This window comes from Megalops cyprinoides, chromosome 23 (assembly GCF_013368585.1).
Source record: "Megalops cyprinoides isolate fMegCyp1 chromosome 23, fMegCyp1.pri, whole genome shotgun sequence".
In the NCBI taxonomy this organism is placed as follows: domain Eukaryota; kingdom Metazoa; phylum Chordata; class Actinopteri; order Elopiformes; family Megalopidae; genus Megalops; species Megalops cyprinoides.
Window position 1 is genome coordinate 482,075 of NC_050605.1, and position 19,648 is coordinate 501,722.

Consider the following 19,648-nt stretch of genomic DNA (forward strand, 5'->3'; position numbering starts at 1 on the left):
ATTTTTGAATTATTTAACACTTTTGATCACTGCATAATTCCATTTGTGTTATTTCATAGTTTTGATGTTTTTACTGGAATGTGGAAAATATTGTGTGTGGGAGGGAGAGAGAGAAACGCACATCCAAATGAAGAGCAGTGTTCAGCTAACAGCTAAATCAAACTTAAATAATTGAGAGTTCAGCTGGAATTAAAACCAGTAGACACAGGGGCCTCCTGGACCAGGATTGGGAAACACTAGCCTACAGCAAACAATGCAAGACCCAAACATTAAGTAATATTACCTGATAAAAAATATATTTCCTTTTTCAAGATTATTCATTTTATGTTATAAATATGTGAAATCAATTTCCTTAAGTGTCTTGGAATCTTTAGAAAAAAATCATGTTACCCAATTTCAACACAAATATTTTTCCATATAAAATAAATATCTTCATGAACACATGTATATGTATAAATAAGAAATTTTTAGTTTGAGTAAACAACAAACACTCTTAGAAGACACTAAAAATGTATATTATGACTGTAAGATGAATAATGTTTAGTAGTGTCTTAAAAAGAAAAATAGTCCCTTGTACAATGTTTTTCCAGTGAATCCCTGAAATCATTTCAGTGTACTCTATGCATACTAATTTAAGGTCAGCATATAAATTGGCATAACACTTTTCATTTAAAAATATAAAAATATGGATTTTTCTTGTATTCTATTCATTTAAGGCTGTATCACTGATGAAAGTTTACTATAGAATAGTTTTTCTCAAAAATGATTGATTGTTACTGAAATAAATCCCAGTTTGTCAGTACAATATTCCTCGTTCGTTCTGACTGCATGGATCACAACTGAAACCACCACCTCACCAACCATCTAAAAACTGTGTCCAGCGTGTTCCCATCACCACTCTCATTCCTCAGTGTCAAACCAGATCAAGACTCTACCTTTGATTAGAAAATAATGGAACAATGTTATACAACATTTAGAGATTAATAATGCAGATTCAGATGCAGTACATAAAACAGGTTGGATATTTGACCTGCTGCTGTCACATTTTAAGACCATTAAAATCATTTAATAATGCACTGTATGCAAAGGTGGAAGAGCTCAACACACAGTAAAATCAGAAAGACTGTTGCCCCACTGAGCTGCAGCCTCCTGCCTCCCCCACGCAGCTTATGCAGTGATGCCATGCTGTGCACGTGGTTGGCTGTGCTCTTACTTTTGCAGCAGTGTGTTGCACCATGTGGCCTTGTCAATGGACCCTGGATCAGGGCAAGTTGCTTATCTCTGCACCAACAGTGTGCACTCTCCTCTGATTGGCTCAGACTCCTCAAACCCTGTTTTTATGCCAATCACAGATGAACATGCGTTGCATTCAGCAAGAAAAGTGTCGCGCTGGTTTCAGGGGCCGGGAGCAACTGCAGCTATGGCTAAATGTTGGTCTCTTTGCATGGGCTAAGGCCTCTCCTCTTTTTGGGCATTGAGACAGAGCCTCTCCTCTTCCTGGGTACTGCTATCAGCAACCTCCTGTTGGTCCACAGTCGGAGCGGGGTTGTAATTCTCCCCCACACTTAGTGGGCATCACTTAGTGATGTCCACCAATTTACCTGAAACACACATTAGCATTCATTAGCACTCATGAGCACTCATTAGTATGCATTAGCCATCATTAATGTCTTTGCATTCTTGTTGTGTTGTGGATACTGAGGGCTGCTAAGTCTATTTATCTCACAATACTGTGCACAATACAGTTACCTTATGAAGTACATATTACTATTATTATGAAGTATATATTAATAATCATTATGAAGTGCATGTTTGTTAATACTGAAATATTAATTACAGAGTTCTTCATGTACACACAACTTTTACAAAGAACACGTTAGAATTAAGCAAATGCATTGACTAACAGTGAGCTCAGCAAATAACATTTTGATCATAAAATATATTTTCAGTTTTATTGTGCCAAAAGTGTATTATGTGCCATATTCAACAGAGGCTACAATTAATCTCAGGTGTTAATTTCATTTTGTTCCCCAACAAAATGAAAGACTTATGTGCTCCTTGTTCTAGATTCAAGGCAGGAGGTAGAAGTTAGGGTTCTAAATATATGATCTTGCCTTAAACACAGCTGGACCATGGTTACTATGTTTACTTTTCCAGCTCATTCAACTTATCCAGCTTAAAATGCTTCCAAATGGACTGGAAGCCTTGGCACTGCAGAAAGGAGGAGGTGAGGGTTGACGGTGTGCTATTTAGGGTACCTGCCAGTGGAGGCCCCAGGAGTACGGGGCAGCACTTGATGATGGTGACCAGCCCCACTGCACTGGAGAACCTATGGGCGCCCACTAAATCCATCAGGGTCTCGAAGAGAACTGAGCTCACCATGCCAAACGTGAAGTGGAAAAACTTGGAGTAAACCACCAGGCCAGTGTAGCTTTCCACCAATGGGCAGAGGATGTGGCATATGCCATTATACAGCACGGCAAAGCTGAAGAAGTACTGGATCTTGGGCCGGATCCACTTAGAGTTGGCCAGCAGCCCCATGGAGGGCCTGGCAAACATGTCCACGAAGGCCAGGATGGACAGCAGGAAGGCAGCCGAGTACTCATCAATGCCCATGTCCTTGGTGTGGGCTGCCAGGAACACGATGGGGGCAAAGAACCCCAGGAACATGATGACATTCCCTGACAGACAGATGAGGAAGCCCCTGTGCTTGAAGAGCGAGAGGTCCACATACTTATTCACTGTTTCCCAAATGGTTACTTTTTCCTTTTCTTGTGGGGAGGAGCCAATGGTTATGGCCTTCCTACCCATTTTGCTGGAGGGTGGGTCAAGGGGCCTCATTAGTGAGCCAGCCACACAGCAGTTGAGCAGCAGACCCCCCAGGATCAGGAAGTTGCCCCTCCAGTCAAATGAGTTGAACAAGTACTGGTTGAGTGGGGCCAGGGTGCTCAGGAACACAGGACTCCCCACCATCGCCAGCCCATTGGCGATCGGTCGCTTCTTGAAGAAGTACTTGCCAATCATTGTCAGGGCTGGCTGGAGATTGAAGGCAAGCTCCAGGCCTTAAGGAGGATAGAAGCAGAGACAGATGTTGGTTTCACTGTGACAGAAGGTAGGGAGAGGAGGTCTCCCACTTTAGCCAGATGTACACTTCTAGAACAGTTTCAGGATAAATGTACAATTTGAACTGGCCAGTTTTATTACTGTATGACATCAAGCTATTGAGTTGAAAATGGGGGTATTTTGCCTGCTTAAGCAGTGTCCATAGTGCCAGCCCCTTGGGTCTGAGTAATGCTTTCAAGCATTATAATATACACATCTTTTTTGGGTGGTGGAGGCGGGGGGTCTCACACTTAAATCATTTTCTTTGTCACTGCAAATTCAAATAAAATATACATTAAATGAAAGTACATTGCAATTACATCAGTTAGAGGCTTAAGGTAATGTAAAACCTGCTTACTTTGCGTGTTAGTCAAATTAAGGTTAAATATAGGTTTAAGAGTTTTAAATGGATTTGTCACAACTTACCTCCAATGACACCAATGCAAATATATAGCTCCACCAACTGCAGCAAATATGTATTTGTAGCAGGAGTGGAACTCTGTGGGTTTGAAGTAACTCTTAAAACATGCTGAATACTATTGTGCAGAAAGGATGTGCTGTTTAAATACAGGGTTAGGTAAGATGTCACCTGCATGAGTTATCTTTTTTTTTTTTTTACCTTTTATACAACCCTCTCATGTGCACACAGAGCAGCCACCCAGTGTGCTGAATCTAGATCAGCTCAGCAACGACAGCAGGCATACTCTCACTCTACCACCAAAAAGCCTCCACCAGACAGCTCTCTGCTAGTTTTTCCACACAGCTACCATTTGGAAGGTTCTGCTCACATCTGGAAAGAAATTGAAGATTGTAAAAGACACAATAATTATTTTCCTGATTACAACTGATTACAACTGATTATAAAAGTTTCCTCTTATTTTCAATGGGGTCTGACATACAGCATAAATCAAAAACATGGAAATCTTTCCATTATAAGATATCAGGGTACCTGAAATATTTTCCCATGCATGAATGCAGCAAACCACTGTGTGTAGTGTGGTTGTAAAGTTGTAATATCATCAGAGCTCTATGGGGAGCCTTTTAAAACCGATCAAGGCCTTCCATGTCTCTGACAATCCACACAGAAAAACCCACCACTTAATGCAGTGAGTGTTCCCCCTGTCCCAATGGCCCTGCTCTTCCTTCATAGGTGTTCTGCAAGAAATACAATTTTCACCAATGAAACAAAAATAATGGACCCTCCATCCTTATTTAACTTCCTTTCCTCTATGATGCCACTACTTCCACCTATTATGTTAATCATGTAATATTTATTGCTCTTTTTTCTTTTACTTATTTTCTAACATAAAACCATGTCACTTTAAAATGATTCATTTTGAGTTTCACACAGCAAGAAATTTTAGTGTATCATTTGTAGTTCAGTAAAATGTGACAATTGGTTTGAATACTGTTACGATAAAACGCCTCCTTTAAAAATCGGGAAGGAGCAGCTCCTAGCAGTTCAAAAGGCTGACCCTTCCCTGTCGACATGTTTTTCTGCCGTTGCACCCTACAGTGAGCTGAAAACCAAAAAGGCAGCTTACTTTTGTGATCAGGGAATTTTAATGCGAAAATGGGTGGAACACGATTTATCAGCTCGTTGTTCCTGTCGGGTATCGGCCACAAGTGCTGGCTTTAGCACATGATCATGCATTGGCTGGTCATTTAGGGGTCCAGAAAACGTACCATCGCGTCTCCCGATATTTCTTTTGGCCCGGGTTAAAGACGTGTAGAAATATTGCCGCTCGTGCCACACTTGTCAGTTGGCAGGGACTGCTGCAGCAGTCAGAATGGAAAAAGGTTGTTTTGTTGATTTCTGGTGAATCATATTCAGAGATAATTGAGTCCTGAATCCATATAAGTACACATGTAGGGAAAACTTGACCTGTAGTAAGTAGCAGGCAGTGATTGGTAACTACGACAGCAGTCAGAATGGAAAAAGGCTGTTTTGTTGATTTTTGGTGAGTCATTTTCAGAGATAATTGAGTCCTGCATCCATATAAGTTGACATATGTGGGAAAACTTGACCTGTAGTAAGTAGCAGGTAGTGATTGGGAACTACTACAGCAGTCAGAATGGAAAAAGGTCGTTTTGTTGATTTTTGGTGAATATTTTTCAGAATTAATCCAGTTCTGCTTCCATATAAGTACACATGTGTGGAAAACTTGACCTGTAGTAAGTAGCAGGCAGTGATTGGGAACTACTACAGCAGTCAGAATGGGAAAAGGTCGTTTTGTTGATTTTTTGGTGAATATTTTGCTGAATTTATCCAGTTCTGACCTGTAGTAAATAGTGCACTACAGCAGTCAGATTGAGAATAGAGCATTTTGTTGAATTTTGGTGAATTTTAGGTCTACGTCTTGTAGCCTAGTCCTGGCTACTGCTGAAGAACATAAAGGTGTAATTTGAGGACAGTCCCTTACAGACCATAGCGAAAGAGCATTAGGTGTACCGTGAAGCTGTTTTCGGATAGAAGTATACCGACAGCAAAGCGTTGTCGTTCTCTTTTGATAGCCTAGCCTACATTGTCATAAAGTGTCCTTTCTAGACCCTGGTCACGTTACCAAGCTGAAGTACATTGTCCAGTCCGAATCGGAGATAAATTAAAATCGACTATCCACCGAATATCAAACGTCCAGCCAACTTCACTGCGCTGCAGCACGCTTACTGTGTGAACCCCGCTAAAAAGGACCTAATGCAGAAGGAGGTGGAGTATTTACAGTGGTGCCCCCAGAAAATGTTCAGTGGGGTGGCCAGGTGGGGCTAGTGAAAATCTTGGGGTGGCTCTAGGATAATAACCGCCGGGGGTGGGGGATGTAATGTAATGTAACAGCAATTCATTTTCATGAAAACAGACTTGGATATTTTGCTTTTAATGGGCAAATGCAATAGAACAAACTGGATTTTTGGATTTAAACAAACTGAATTTATGGATTTATAAATCTTTGAAGTTAAAACCTATGGATACTGAACACAATATTTTTCTCCTCATTACGAAACGATTCTGTATCATACGGGGCGCCTGGCAACACTAAGTGACACAAGAAGGCTGTGGCATCTGGCATGAGTGATTTTTTTTATGTTAGCTAGCTACATACAATTCAATTGTGGGTAAAAGCTATGTAGATAATTTGATTCTAAGCCTAAATGCGATTAATGGCGATGACAAAATATACCTGGATTGAAACAACAATGGCAATGTACTACTAAATGATGTGATGTAACCAACTTGCTAATAAGCTATCCGCAATCAACGTAGCCAGCTAATTTATATATAGCGACCTAGGGAGACCGGACTTAAGCACATCCATCTTACAAGAGGAAAAAACAACAAACATCTGAAATCTGCAGTGAAAACATTAAAATATGCACTTTTCCAGTTCAAACTTGGACAAGTCCTGTCATTACAGATATAATACATTTCATTTATTACAAACAGCCTAAATATATGTAAAAATATTTAAAAAAAAAAAAAAAGTGCTAGTGGGGTGGCCAGTCATTTTTGTGGGGGGGGGCATGGCCCCTGGCCACCCCTTGGAGGTGCCCCTGAGTATTTAGTCCATAACGGTTTTGTCATCCCCAGTGCTAGCTCCTGGAGTTCACCTTGTATTTTGGTGCCGAAGCCTGACGGCACAGTCTGTTTCGGCACAGATTACTGGAGGTTAAATGCTGTAACCAAACCCGACTCTTTTCCTCTTCCTCGTATGGAGGATTGCATAGATAAAGTTGGTTCTGCTCGGTTTGTAACCAAGCTAGACTTGTTAAAAGGTTACTGGCAAGTGCCGTTAACTCCCCGTGCTTCTGAGATCTCTGCTTTTATGACCCCGGACTGTTTCCTGCAGTACATGGTCTTGCCATTTGGTCTACAAAACGCTCCAGAAATCTTTCAGAGACTCATGAATATAGTCCTTGGTGATGTTCCGAACTGCAAAGCCTATCTGGACAACGTTGTAGTGTACACATCCTCCTGGGCTGAGCATCTGAAATGTCTGTCGCTTGTGTTTGGTCGGTTATGAGATGCGTCTTAACTCCCTTACTCTTAACCTGGCCAAGTGTGAATTTGAGAAGGCTACTGTTACCTACTTGGGGAAACAGGTGGGTCAGGGCGAGGTGCGCCCTGTGGAGGCCAAAGTCGAGGGCATCGTAAATTTCCCGGTGCCTACTAGGCTACTCAACGGGAGTTGGCTATTACTGCGCCTTCTGCCGAAACTTCTTCACCATTGTCTCGCCACTCACTGACCTACTCTGTAAGGACAAAGAGTTTGTATGGTCAGTGGAGTGCCAACGGGCATTTGAGTCCGTGAAAACCCTGCTTTGCAGTACCCCCGTGCTTGCTGCTCCTGACTTTGCACTGCCTTTTAAATTAGAGGTAGACGCAAGTGCTACCAGAGCTGGCACTGTACTGCTGCAAGAGGACTCCAAAAGCATTGATCATCCCATCAGTTTTTATTCCAAGAAGTTCACCAAACACCAGCTCCATTACAGCACAATTGAGAAGGAGATGTTAGCTCTATTGCTGGCTCTCCACCACTTTGAGGTGTATCTTGGGTCTAGCGCTCTTCCTATAGTGGTGTACACAGATCACAACCCTTTTGTGTTTATAAGTCGGATGAGCAATTCAAACCAACACTTAATGAGGTGGGCGTTGCTAGCGCAGTTGTTTCCCCTGGAAATAAGGCATAAAAAGGGTTCAGACAATGTAGTGGCAGATGTCCTGTCTAGGGCATAAGTTATTGGGTTGCTTGTGTGTGTGTGCACTACGGTGTCGGACAAACTTCTTCTCTCTCTTAAAAGGAAAAAAAAAAACATTGGGATGTTTTCTTTTGTGTGTGGGGGTGTTATGTCCCTGGACGTAGCCTATGGTTCGTGTGTCTGCTCCCACTCTCACGCTGATTTAAAAGGAGGAAACCTCAGGATGGAGTGGCGCTTCCCCTCTTCCCCTCTTGCCCATCTGTGAACTGATAGAGCAATACCTGATGATGCGCGTTTGTGTGCGTGCGCTGTCTGTATTTGTAGATTTGTAAATAGCTGTAAACACTTTCTTTGTGTTACATTTTTGTTATTTAGCCAGCGAGTACTAGGGGGTGGGTGTCATTTTCTGTTGTTGGTTTTTCTCCTGTTTTCGGATAGTTAGGGAGTCAGGGAAGCGACTGTATTTTGTTTTCTTATTTTCTTTGGTTAGGTAATTTATTCCCTTTCTCCTCAGTAAGTTTTGTTCTGTTTGTTATTTTGGCCTTGCCCACCCCTGAAGTTGTGTGTTAATAAAAGAACCCTGCCTTTATTTGCGGTATCTGTGTTCTGGACTGGAGACAAGAAAGCGAGAGTGTCCACATGTTTTATTTTATGTTACACTTCACCCTAGACGGGGTCGTAACAATACTTTTTCTGCAATGTTCCCAGACAACTTGTATATTCTTGATTTGTCATTTTATTGCTGCTGCTTGCTGCTCAATTGCTTTGCTCGACTGCTCCTGCCTGACGAGTTTGTGTTGTTTGTAGAGTGGTCTGTCTACTCCTACATCCAAACGGATAAAAATAAAAATTGGGGCTATTCACCTAGCTATTAAATAATTGCTCCCTCTCAGGAGCAAATCTTTAAATCCTTAGGTAGCATACTTTAGCTAGCTAGTCGGGTAGTTTAGCTAGCCAGCCAGTTCGCTTATTTACCTTGTTTTTACTGTTCTTCTGCGTTTGCTTTTAGGATATCCTGATTCTGGTTGTGTTAGCGTGTCTGCTTTTGCTGAACTGTAGGCGTAGTTTATTGTATCTAGACTAAGTGGCACTTCTTGTGTTTAATTTCTGCCTTTGACTGTTCTGAGCCACCTTGGTGCTTTTAGCACATTTTTTAGCTGGTAATTCTGTCTCAGCAGTAAATCTTTATTTAGGGAAAGCGTGTTCAGTTAGGGGAAAAAATGTGGCCAAAACTGTGCAAGAGTTGCCGGATGATCGGATTTCTGGAGGGAGATCTCCAGGATGAGTTCATCTGTGATCGTTGCCGACTCGTTGAGCACTTGGAGAACAAGATTCTTGATCTCGAGGCCTAACTAGCTGGACTCCTGAGTAATCCTGAATTGTTAAGAGTTCCAGGAACTGATTAGTACACCCTATATGGAAATATGCTGTTTCTCAAAGTCAAGGATGCTTCCTTGGTAGGACGGGTCCTTCCAAGTCATGTCCTTCAGAAGCTAGGCAAGACTCCTTCCTAGCATTCGGAGAACAGATAATGGAACAGTCTAGCGAGTGTGCAGGTGTGCATCGTTGAAAAGGTCCTGCCTTCAATTCCATGCCACAGACTGTGGGTGCTTTAAGGACGCTGAGGATACACACTATGCATCCTTGGTAAAATTCTCTGAATGAAGGACTCAGTCCTTGGTAGAATTCGAAGGATCCTCGACATTGGTACAGTTCTTCAGCGGGATTCGATGACGTAGCGTCCTTGAAATGCAGCCGTTAAGGATCCTTCCTTGACTTTGAGAAGCAGCCATAGTGTGCTTACCAAAGCCGGGTAGGGGGGAAGATACAGACTAGATAGGGCGAGAGAGCTGGGTTACAGTAGGGTGTAGGCATAGAAAGGGGCGCACAATAGAGGGTGACGCAGGAGTGGATTTCCACTCGTGTCCCATCCCACTCCCACAAAAATACTCCTGTCCCGTCCCAATCCCATGACAGAATAAAAAAAAATTCCTGTCCCGTCCCAGTCCCGGAAGAATGACTCCCGTTCCATCCCGTTCCTGTGTTGTTTTTTTGGGGGGGACAACAGAACGACCGGGGGGGGGCGTCATAGTTTTGGGGCGGGCAATTTTTATTCACCAGTGCATAATTTTCTTTTTACAGCATATCAACAAATGCATAGTATAGCCCATAGGCTACCAACAGCCTATACTTGACAGAAATGTAAGCTATAAGGGGTGGCAGTATCTCAGATAGGGAATTAAATGGTTTCTGGTTCAAATCCCGCTTCATGTTGCATCTACTGAGGGTGTTTGAACATGGCTTGTCTGCCAGTGTTTGTTGATGATAGAGCATCTGCTGCAGCCAATCCTTTAGATTGACATTCCAACATTTTTTCTGTGTTATTACAGTTTCTCAATTACAAGACATGGTTTCACCAGATCCAATTCTGTGCTCCATTTCTGCCCATTTATACACAGTGTTCAAAAGGCAATGGCTAGATGTATGCTTTTGGAATCCCCTCTCTTTTTCTAATGCTGCTTTCCAATTCGTGAACCCAGTCTTGGTGAAGACAATGTCTCTGTCATTCAACCTGGCAAATTTATGGCATGGGAAGCAAAAGCATGCATCTAGCTTCACAGAATACTCCAACCATCACTGTGACTGATACCAACTTGGGTTAAATGCCCTGGCCATCTGTTGAAACATTGTTTTAGTCATTTAGGAAATGATTGAAGAATAGGCTGGGATGGTGAACTATTGTTTAAGTCACTTGGATTAGATTCGACAAAGGTACCGCTGACTCGCATCTGTCAATGCGGAGAGGGCACGGAAAATGCACTACCTGAACTCAGCACTTCGTGTAAAGGCGCTGGACCCAGTGCCTCTGATTCTAGAGCAGCCGCCGCTGCATAGTATAAAGTTGTTTAATAGGAACCAGAAATTCCTGCATGGTTGTTCGACTGTAACTATGCAGGATATCAGAAGTCCTCCAAGTAATTTAGCCAGGTATGAAATTATTAGAATCAGATCACAGTGACCAACTGTTTCATGCCACTGCAGGATGAGTTGGCCCACAATCCTGAAGCTGTGTTTTAACCGAATGCGATTCGTTTTCTTCGCGCGGGTTTGATCGCTTGCCTGAAAAACGAACAAGCGAATTTTGCTCCACGTCACAGCAAGCAATTTTGATTACACCAATGCCGCTAGCAAGTTTGCTAGACACAATAGAAGACAACTAAGTTATCTTGCATTGCTAGCTAGCTAGTTAATTAGCATAATATATAAATACCGCACACAAGTTTGTCATTTTTTGTGATCATGGATCAGCGATAGAGAGTCAGTGCCATGGCTGTGCTTTACCTTCGCTGGAATGGTGCATTCTGAGTGATTAGCTAAATTTTGTGTACCAAAAACAAATGTATCTTTTCACATAGTGTGAATGCACTGTCTATATTTTTTAGAACCTCTATTTTTTAAGAAGTAACATTTCTCTAAAGTTTGGAACCAGAAGTTTGGAACCAGAAACTGTTATGAGTAATAGTAATTATGATGTTGTTGGGATCACAGAGACTGTGGCTTGGTGCAGGGGAGGAGGGTGAGTATAATGTAAAGGGATACAAGCTGCTAAGAAAAGCTAGAACCAATAGAAGAGGAGGGGGTGTAGCTCTCTATGTAAAGGATAATTGTAATATTCGGGAAATTTCAGGAATGGAGCCTCTTGGTGTTAGTGAAGACATATGGATTAAAATATTGGGGGAAAATGTAAAGGGTCTGAATGTCGGAGTATGTTATAGGCCACCAGCCTATGCTCTTTGATAATATTAAGCTAGCATGTCAGGAGGGTGAGACAATAGTAATGGGGGACTTCAATTACCCTTCAATTAATTGGGAAGCTGTGACAGGTCAAGGTAAATGTGAGGAAGAGTTTTTAGATGTTGTAAATGACTGCTTTTTAATACAGTCTGTTACTCAACCTACAAGAGAGAACACAATTCTAGATCTGGTTCTGTGTAATAATCCTGGTAGAATTTGCAGTACTGAGGTAGGGACAAGTGACCATAGTGCAATTACATTTGAAGTTTTTTGGCAGGTTAAGTCTGTATTCTCCGATGCTAGAGTTTTCAACTTTAGACGAGCTGACTTTATTAAGATGCTTAACTATACAAGGAATATAAACTGGGTACCTCTTCTAGATGGCAAAACTGTGAAAGAAATGTGGTGCATATTTAAAACAATTATTCTGGATCTGCAGCGTAAATTCATTCCATTCATTCCACATCCACAATGGATGAATAAGTCGTTACGGGACAGTTTGAAACAAAAAAGGAAATTATTTAGAAAATACAAGTTGGAGAGCTCAGAGAATAATAAGATTGAATACAGTAATATGCAAGCTCAAGTTAAGAAAAAAACAAGGGAAGCTAAAAGGTGTTTTGAAAGACAGATTGCGCTAGATGCAAAGAGCAGCTCTAAATGCTTTTTTTTCAATACTACAGTTGTAAAAGGATAGTTAAGGATGAGATAAGAAAAGTAGGTGATTTGTTCATTTTAAACAGGGGGGATGACAGATGCACACGCAGCACTCTCTCTGTTACTAACTAGGGGTTGGAGAGGGGAGATTGCAGGTTAACAAAGGGGATGTGTTTTGGTCATTTTGCTAACAAGGGAGATAGCTTCCCCCCTCAAATCACCTACTGGATAAGAGGTATAAAAAATAAGGATGGAGTTATGGTTTATTATTAACAAAACTATTGCTGATACCCTAAATATTTACTTTGTGGAGAGTTTCACAAGTGTTTTCACATATGCCCTCAGGTGCATTCAATTCTCAGTCGTATGGAGGAAATTGATTTAAATGATGCAGAAGTACTAGATAAACTCCAAAAACTTAAAACAAATAAGGCAGCAGGCCCGATGGAATATATCCAAGAGTTCTCAGGGAGCTAACGGTAGTGGTTTACAAGGCTCTGAAAGTTATCTCCAGTTATCTCTCAAAACTGGAGAAATACCGGATGACTGGAAACATGACAGAAACTAGTATCACATGTAAATTACTGGAATCCATCATTAGCGACAATTTGGAATTATTCATTTACATTTATTCATTTGGCAGACGCTTTTATCCAAAGCGACTTACATAGGTTGCAGTTCTTTACAATGTTATCCATTTATACAGCTGGATATTTACTGAGGCAATTGTTGGTTAAGTACCTTGCCCAAGGGTACAGCAGCAGCGGCCCAGCGGGGATCGAACCGGCAACCTTTCAGTTACGAGTCCTGCTCCTTAACCACTATGCTACACTGCCACCGTACAAAATGGTATTTTAAGTGATAGCCAGCATGGTTTTCGCAAGGAGGTCATGCTTAATAAACCTCCCAGACTTTTTTGAGGAAGCTACAGTGTGTTTAGACTCAAACCAAGCTTTTGATATTATCTGTTTGGACTTTCAGAAGGCATTTGACAAAGTACCGCATGAGAGGCTCATAGTGAAAATGAAATCTTCAGGAATTACAGGAGCTATCACTAAGTGGGTTCGAAGTTGGTTGTGTAATAGAAAGCAGACTGTAACTGTGGGAGATATTGTATCAGAGCAGGGTCTTGTACGAAGTGGACTCCCACAGGGATCGGTGTTGGGGCCTTCGCTATTCCTTATATACATAAATGATCTTGATGCAGAGGTTAGTGGTAAAATAGTAAAATTTGCAGATGATACAACACTATGGGGTCTAGCTTACAGTATAGAATCAACTAAGGCAATACAGGAAGACCTAAACAGCATCCAAAAGTGGGCAGATACCTGGCAGATGGCATTAAATTTAGCTAAATGTAAATTCTTGCACGTCCATGTGCTGTCATTTTTCAACAGGTCTCTCAGAGGCTTTGTGAGATTGGGCAGGTGAGGGGAAAACTTGCCAACGTAGTTCATAAAGCGTCTCACTTCTTCTATATTCCGAGGCTCTGGCATGTTGAGGATGGCTTTTATTTTGTCTGGGTCAGGCTCAATCCCCTGAGCGCTTATTTTATGTCCCAGGAACTTCACTTCATTCACGCCAAACTCACATTTTTCATTTAGGGTGAGACCTGCACTCTCAAACTTCCTGAGGACTTCACACAGTCTTTCATCATGCTCCAGCTGATCTTTGCCAAACGCTAAATGTCATCCGCATGGCATAGTGTTCCTGGTGTGCCTGCAATGATCTGGGAGATTCTCAACTGGAAGTGCTCAGGCGCTGAGGAGATCCCAAACGGCAGTCGCCTAAAGCAATGCCAAACCTGCCAAAGGGAGTTATGAAGGTCGTCAAGGGCTCAGAGTCTGGATGTAAGGGGATTTGCCAAAATCCTGATGTGGCATCCAGTTTGGAGAACACTACTGCGCCATCTAATTTTGCGAGCGTGTCATCCACAGCTGGCGCATGCTTTCGCTGAGCCTTGTTAGGTCTACACAGATTCTAACGTTTCCACTGGGCTTTGGTACAACTACCATTCCCGCACACCACTCGGTCGGCTCTTGAATTTGTCGGATGACTCCTAAACTTTCCATCGTCTGGAGCTCTGACTTCACTTTGTCCAGAAGGGGTAATACTACTCGTTGGGGAGCTGACAGTGCATATGGTACTGCTCCCTCAGCTAGTTCTATCTTATAGCTACCCTGCAGCTTCCCTAAGCCTGAGAAGACTTTTGGAAACATTGTTTTGAATTTGTTTCCCGTAGCTTGAACTGCTGCGACCTGTTGGGAGTAGTGTGAGGCTCTGAATGGCAGGAAGACCTAACAACGGCATGACTAAATTTTTAACTACAAATATTTCCTGCTCTTGTAACCCATTTAAAATGTACAGAGCCAGGAGTATTGTAATTCTCCATTCCCCTAGATGGCGCTGGCTCTGTCTGAGTTTTAGCTGAGTCATCCTGTCGTGTCTCCCTTTTTGCATAGTGAAGATCGTGAGAAGCTGGCCCGAGTGAAAGTTTCAGACAGACAAGACGACTGCTTTGAATTTTAGAGAGTCAGTTTTGGTTATTGTTATTAACAAGCAATAATTGCCAAAAGCTTTTTTGGTGGTGCATTATATTTTCTTTTTTTCAGGACAAAGATTGAGCAATTCTCCAGTGAGTGCAAATGAAGGATAAATGCTAGCTAGCTGGCTATATTAATCGTATTCTGAGTCAATATGCAGTTGTAAGATAAGCCATCGTAATGAGCTTGCGCTGTATTTGTTTTTTTCTGTTGTCTTTCCTAATATTAAAACCAATCGGGGATGAATGCTAGATCGGTGTTAATCTCCCTTTTTGTAAGCCGGAAAGCCATTTTCTTTCCATACGTGGGCGCTCTCATTAGTAAAATGAAATGGAGTGCGTTCTAGAATGTTCCACGTTATATTTTCCAGCTACGAGTTTACTCTAACGGGCTACTGTTTTGCGGCTTAAAGCCATTGTAAGATGTTCGTAAATTCCTCTCAAGTGATATTCATGGAGTGGATTAGCACGTCGGTTCATGGTGCTAATAGTTTAATAGCTAATAGCTATTTAGTTAAGGCGTCTATTTAGATATAAATCTGTGAAGCATGTAGTACCTCACATTAGTTATTTGTATGATTTCTGACAGTGTTGTAAGTTTTTTTGAATTGGTATTACATTGCACAGAATGTAAAAAAACTGTGTTTGCGCTGTGACACATAATTGCAGTTGCATTGATGGTGATTACAGAATGACTGTTATTAATGATAATAAGACACTATTAATGTTAGATTTTGAACTGCTGTATGCAGATTGTTTTTTTTTTGGCACATATTCTGGCTTTTTTGGTTGACCCGACAGCGCGCCAGCGACTCTGGAGTGTGTTGAAGCCGCATCAAGTACCCTACCAGCCTACCCCCAGCCGGTGGATTGGACGCTTTCCCTTTGGATACAGATAAGATTCATGAGATCTCCAACGTTACCAATACACTACCCGGGTAGTACTAGCAGTAGTATCAGCGATAGTAGCAATAATACATGTATGTACAAAGATCTGAGCTTGGAAACACACATCAAGGAATTGAAATTAATTGAGTTGTATACTGACTGGCTGTTAAGGGGGGGAATTGTTTATTATTTTGTTTTTTTTTTTCCACACGTGATTGCCAACTTTGTGGAATGCTGTCAATAAACATTGTTACTGTTTTTTCCTACTCAACCAGTGGTTGTGACCAATTCACTCCTAGAGCCGAACCTAATGTAGATTTCTGGTCCAAACGTTACTATCACCCGTGTTATGGTGATAGTAACGGTGGTTACACTTTTCCAGACATGCATTGAATGAGCCCAGTACAGTCAGTGGTTGGTTGTTGGGACCGCTTATCAGGCGCTGTGCCTTTTGGAGGTTGCCATCTCTGGCTTTTGAGTACTTAGTTTCTGGTATAGCTGTGACAGCTGCTCCTGTATCCAACTTAAAGCTAATTATTTTTCCATTCATCAGTATATTCTGTTTCCAGATATCTTCTTTCTGACTTTGGATTGTTCCCATGAATACACATTCTGCCATGTCACTGCTTTCTCCAGTGGCCTCCACTCGTTGTACTGTCCTACATACTGCCGCGTAATGACCCCTCTTTCTGCATTTTCAACATTCCGCTTCTCTAGCTGGGCACTGCTTCCATGTATGCTGAGGGCTTTTCCCGCATCTTTTGCAGCTTTCTGTTCTCTGGGCGCCATGAGTTTTCTGCCCGGCAGTCACCATCTTAAATTTCCCCGGTTTTCGTGTAGCTATAGCGTCTACATTAGCTTCTTTTGTTTCCAGCACATTCCAACCTCCTGATCCAACTTTATTGTCTCTCTGTGAACATGTTGCATTAGCAACACTGATGTCAGACACTGATTCAGCAATCAGCAGCACTGATCCTAAGAACAGGGTTTACCAGGGAGCCAGTGTTGAAGTTATCATGAGAAAGCTGCTTCATTACACTCTGCTGGAGTTACCATGAGAGCTGTCTCAATGGGCAGCCCTGTTGATGATTTTTATGTACATGGTTCCTCAGTGAGTCCACCAGCAAGGCACTTGTGAGTGCAGACTGAGCACTCTGGCCCAGCTGTGTTGTCTAGTATAGTGGCTGCAGTGGTGGGACAAGCCTAACATACAGTATAATGGACAATTACTAAAGCCGGGTGAGAGAGGGGAGTGGATATCCCTGTGGTTGTACAGGTACAGTCACAGCCACAGGTGCTGCACGTGCACTGCAGGTGGTATACAGTTATGCTGCAGCTACATATCACTGTTTGACTCTACGGGTCTAAGAGGCCCGTGGCTGAAGTCAGTTGCAAAAACTCAGAAAACCCAGAAAACATATTACTGATAAAACAGCATCACATTGCAACAATCCATCTAATTCACCAATTCACCAAGAAAAGTAAAAAGGTTAGCATAAAAGCAGCATGATATGTATGCATAGCATTAGCAGCTGACAAACTGTACTAACTTTTACGATCTATATGCTTTGTTATACATAGCATTAACTTTAACATATAAATGTAAGATAGCAGATGTCTCCAGGATATTTCATTAACACCAAATGAAAGCTTGCTATCACAATTTTGAAAATCAGTAACCATCATTAATTTTCAGTCCTATGACACTCACACCTATGCACACATACTCACTAACTCATGTGGGCACACAGTTTGTACTTTGCGTAAGTTCAACAGTAAAACCTGCCATATCTGTGAAAGGACTGTCTGTTATGTCTATCTCCTGCTGGTTGACCTTACAGCTACACAGAAATGTCAAAATGCTGCTTGCAGTCTGGTCATTCAAGATATTATCCTGTTTTTACTGGTTAAAACAGGACAAAAAGCAGAAGACTCAGCATTTCTCATTTTGCAAGAGACAAAAAAAGGCTTGAGATGAGGGTGTTGCTTCTCTGCCCTACCTCCAGCATACATGGCTGCCAGCATTATGGATAAGATCCAGGTAATCTGACTACATGAGGCACTGAAGATCCTTTTGATGTCCTTGAAGAAGACGGTGATGGCTTTGGGGAAGGCATACGAGAAGCCAATAGAAATGAAGGCTCCAAGCACGACTGCCCAACCCCAGCCCCCATCTGGGGGTGCATTGTCCAGAGGACCTCCAGCAGGGGGCGGCATGGTCTGGTCTGGCTCGACTGGAAGGCATTTCTGGAAAAGGAGGGAATAAAACAAGCCGAAAGTGCAGAGTCAGTGGGGAAACATGGGGGAAATGGAAAAGGCAGTCACTGGGCAACTCCATAAAAACATTATTCTTACAAAAACTGTTTATATAAAATTACACAAACAAAATTAAAAGTGTCACAATGAAAAAATGCAACTGACACATTGGCTTTGCCATTATTATTGGTGTCATGAAGACCCAGCTGGACACAATCTTTTAGAAGCTTTCATTAGGGTTGTCCTATAGTATATTATCTACAGTTGACAATTGTCTGTTAACAGACAATTGAGAGGAGTCAGACTGTACTGTTCCCGCTACGTCTTATATACAACTAGTATGTTGACGCAGTTTAACAGCCAGCCAAACTTGATTTTCATGAGCCAGGAAGCGAGCGCCTTGTTCCTTTATTGACAATCTTTGGGTATGACAGGTGAAAATTTATGAGTGAAAAGCTATTGCTTTCGAGGGCATGAGAAAAGTATAAGGCACGGGAGAAACTTTCACCATTCGCGACTTCTGTGCTTCACGCAACTTGTTTGCTATCGGGGGTTCCCTATCCCATAATACACAGCAACGTATCTCTTGCAACGTATCAAAATAAAAGTACATCATGAGTTCAATGCAAACCAATGTGATACTGTGTGTCTATCTGGATAGTATTCTAGCAGTATTTCAGTATTTTATATTTCAGCATGAATTATGATCAATTACCACAAGCAATGTACATTAACCTTCCTTTACTTACTTAAATCAGAGCGCAGAACACAGACTATTAAGATAAACTGTAGGACAGCTCCACTCAATGATGCAACATAATTATTACAGCAATACAAACAAAATGAATGAAGCAAAATCCCAGATTTGTCAGGTTTCTAATGACACAGAAGTGAACATGATAGTCAACATGGTGGGTTTATTGCTATTATTGCATTTACATTTTTGTCATTTAGAAGTTGCTGTTGTCAAGAGTGACTTAAAGAACAAGGCTACAAAAGTGCATTGAATCCAGATCTCTCTCATACAGTGGGGTGTACCTGTATCACAAAAGATTGACAGCAACACTGCTTACATTGTAATGTGGTTAGGCTAAATTTTATGAGAAAATATAAGGTCTTTTAATGTTGACAGCACAAGGATGACAATTTGACCAGGATTTCTTGCTCACAGGCAATGATGCTGCACACTGCAGCAGAAACATGAGTAATGGACCAGGAGCATTCGCAGAATTTCATTCACCCTTGTTGTTTACTTATGTTGTTTATAAAATATTGCATAAAAGTCCACAGTTGTCAGCTGTCTGGAGTTGTATAGGATTTTATGTCAATGTAACTTGTGAAAAGACTTGAATGCAATATGCTTATTTTAAGGTAATAAGAGTCATTCATGCTCCCTCTGACCTGTCTGAACATCAACATTGTGAATAATAAGCTTGCATTAAACACCTCGAGCAGATTCAGGGGACAGAGGCATGCTGGAGACAGGTAAGGGCAGGTAAGCTTGCTAGGTTAATGGAAACCTAATCACCAGCAGTATTTATAAAACAAACACACCTTTGATGTGATCATGTGGTAGGCACCTTGTGCCGGTGTATCATCAGTGCTCTAAACAGCTATTGCTGTTTAGATTAGTGTGCTAACAGGGTTTAATGGAACCGGTGCAGTGGTCTAAAATGGTTTAACAGCGAGCCAATGCAGTGCTCTAATAGGGGTTAA

The 19,648-nt window shown here is 41.7% G+C and overlaps 1 pseudogene; it reads right to left on the reverse strand.

Annotated features, from left to right (window-relative positions):
- Positions 1-1,575: 1,575 nt before the first annotated feature.
- On the reverse strand, positions 1,576-17,893 carry LOC118770565 (annotated as a pseudogene).
- Positions 17,894-19,648: the final 1,755 nt, after the last annotated feature.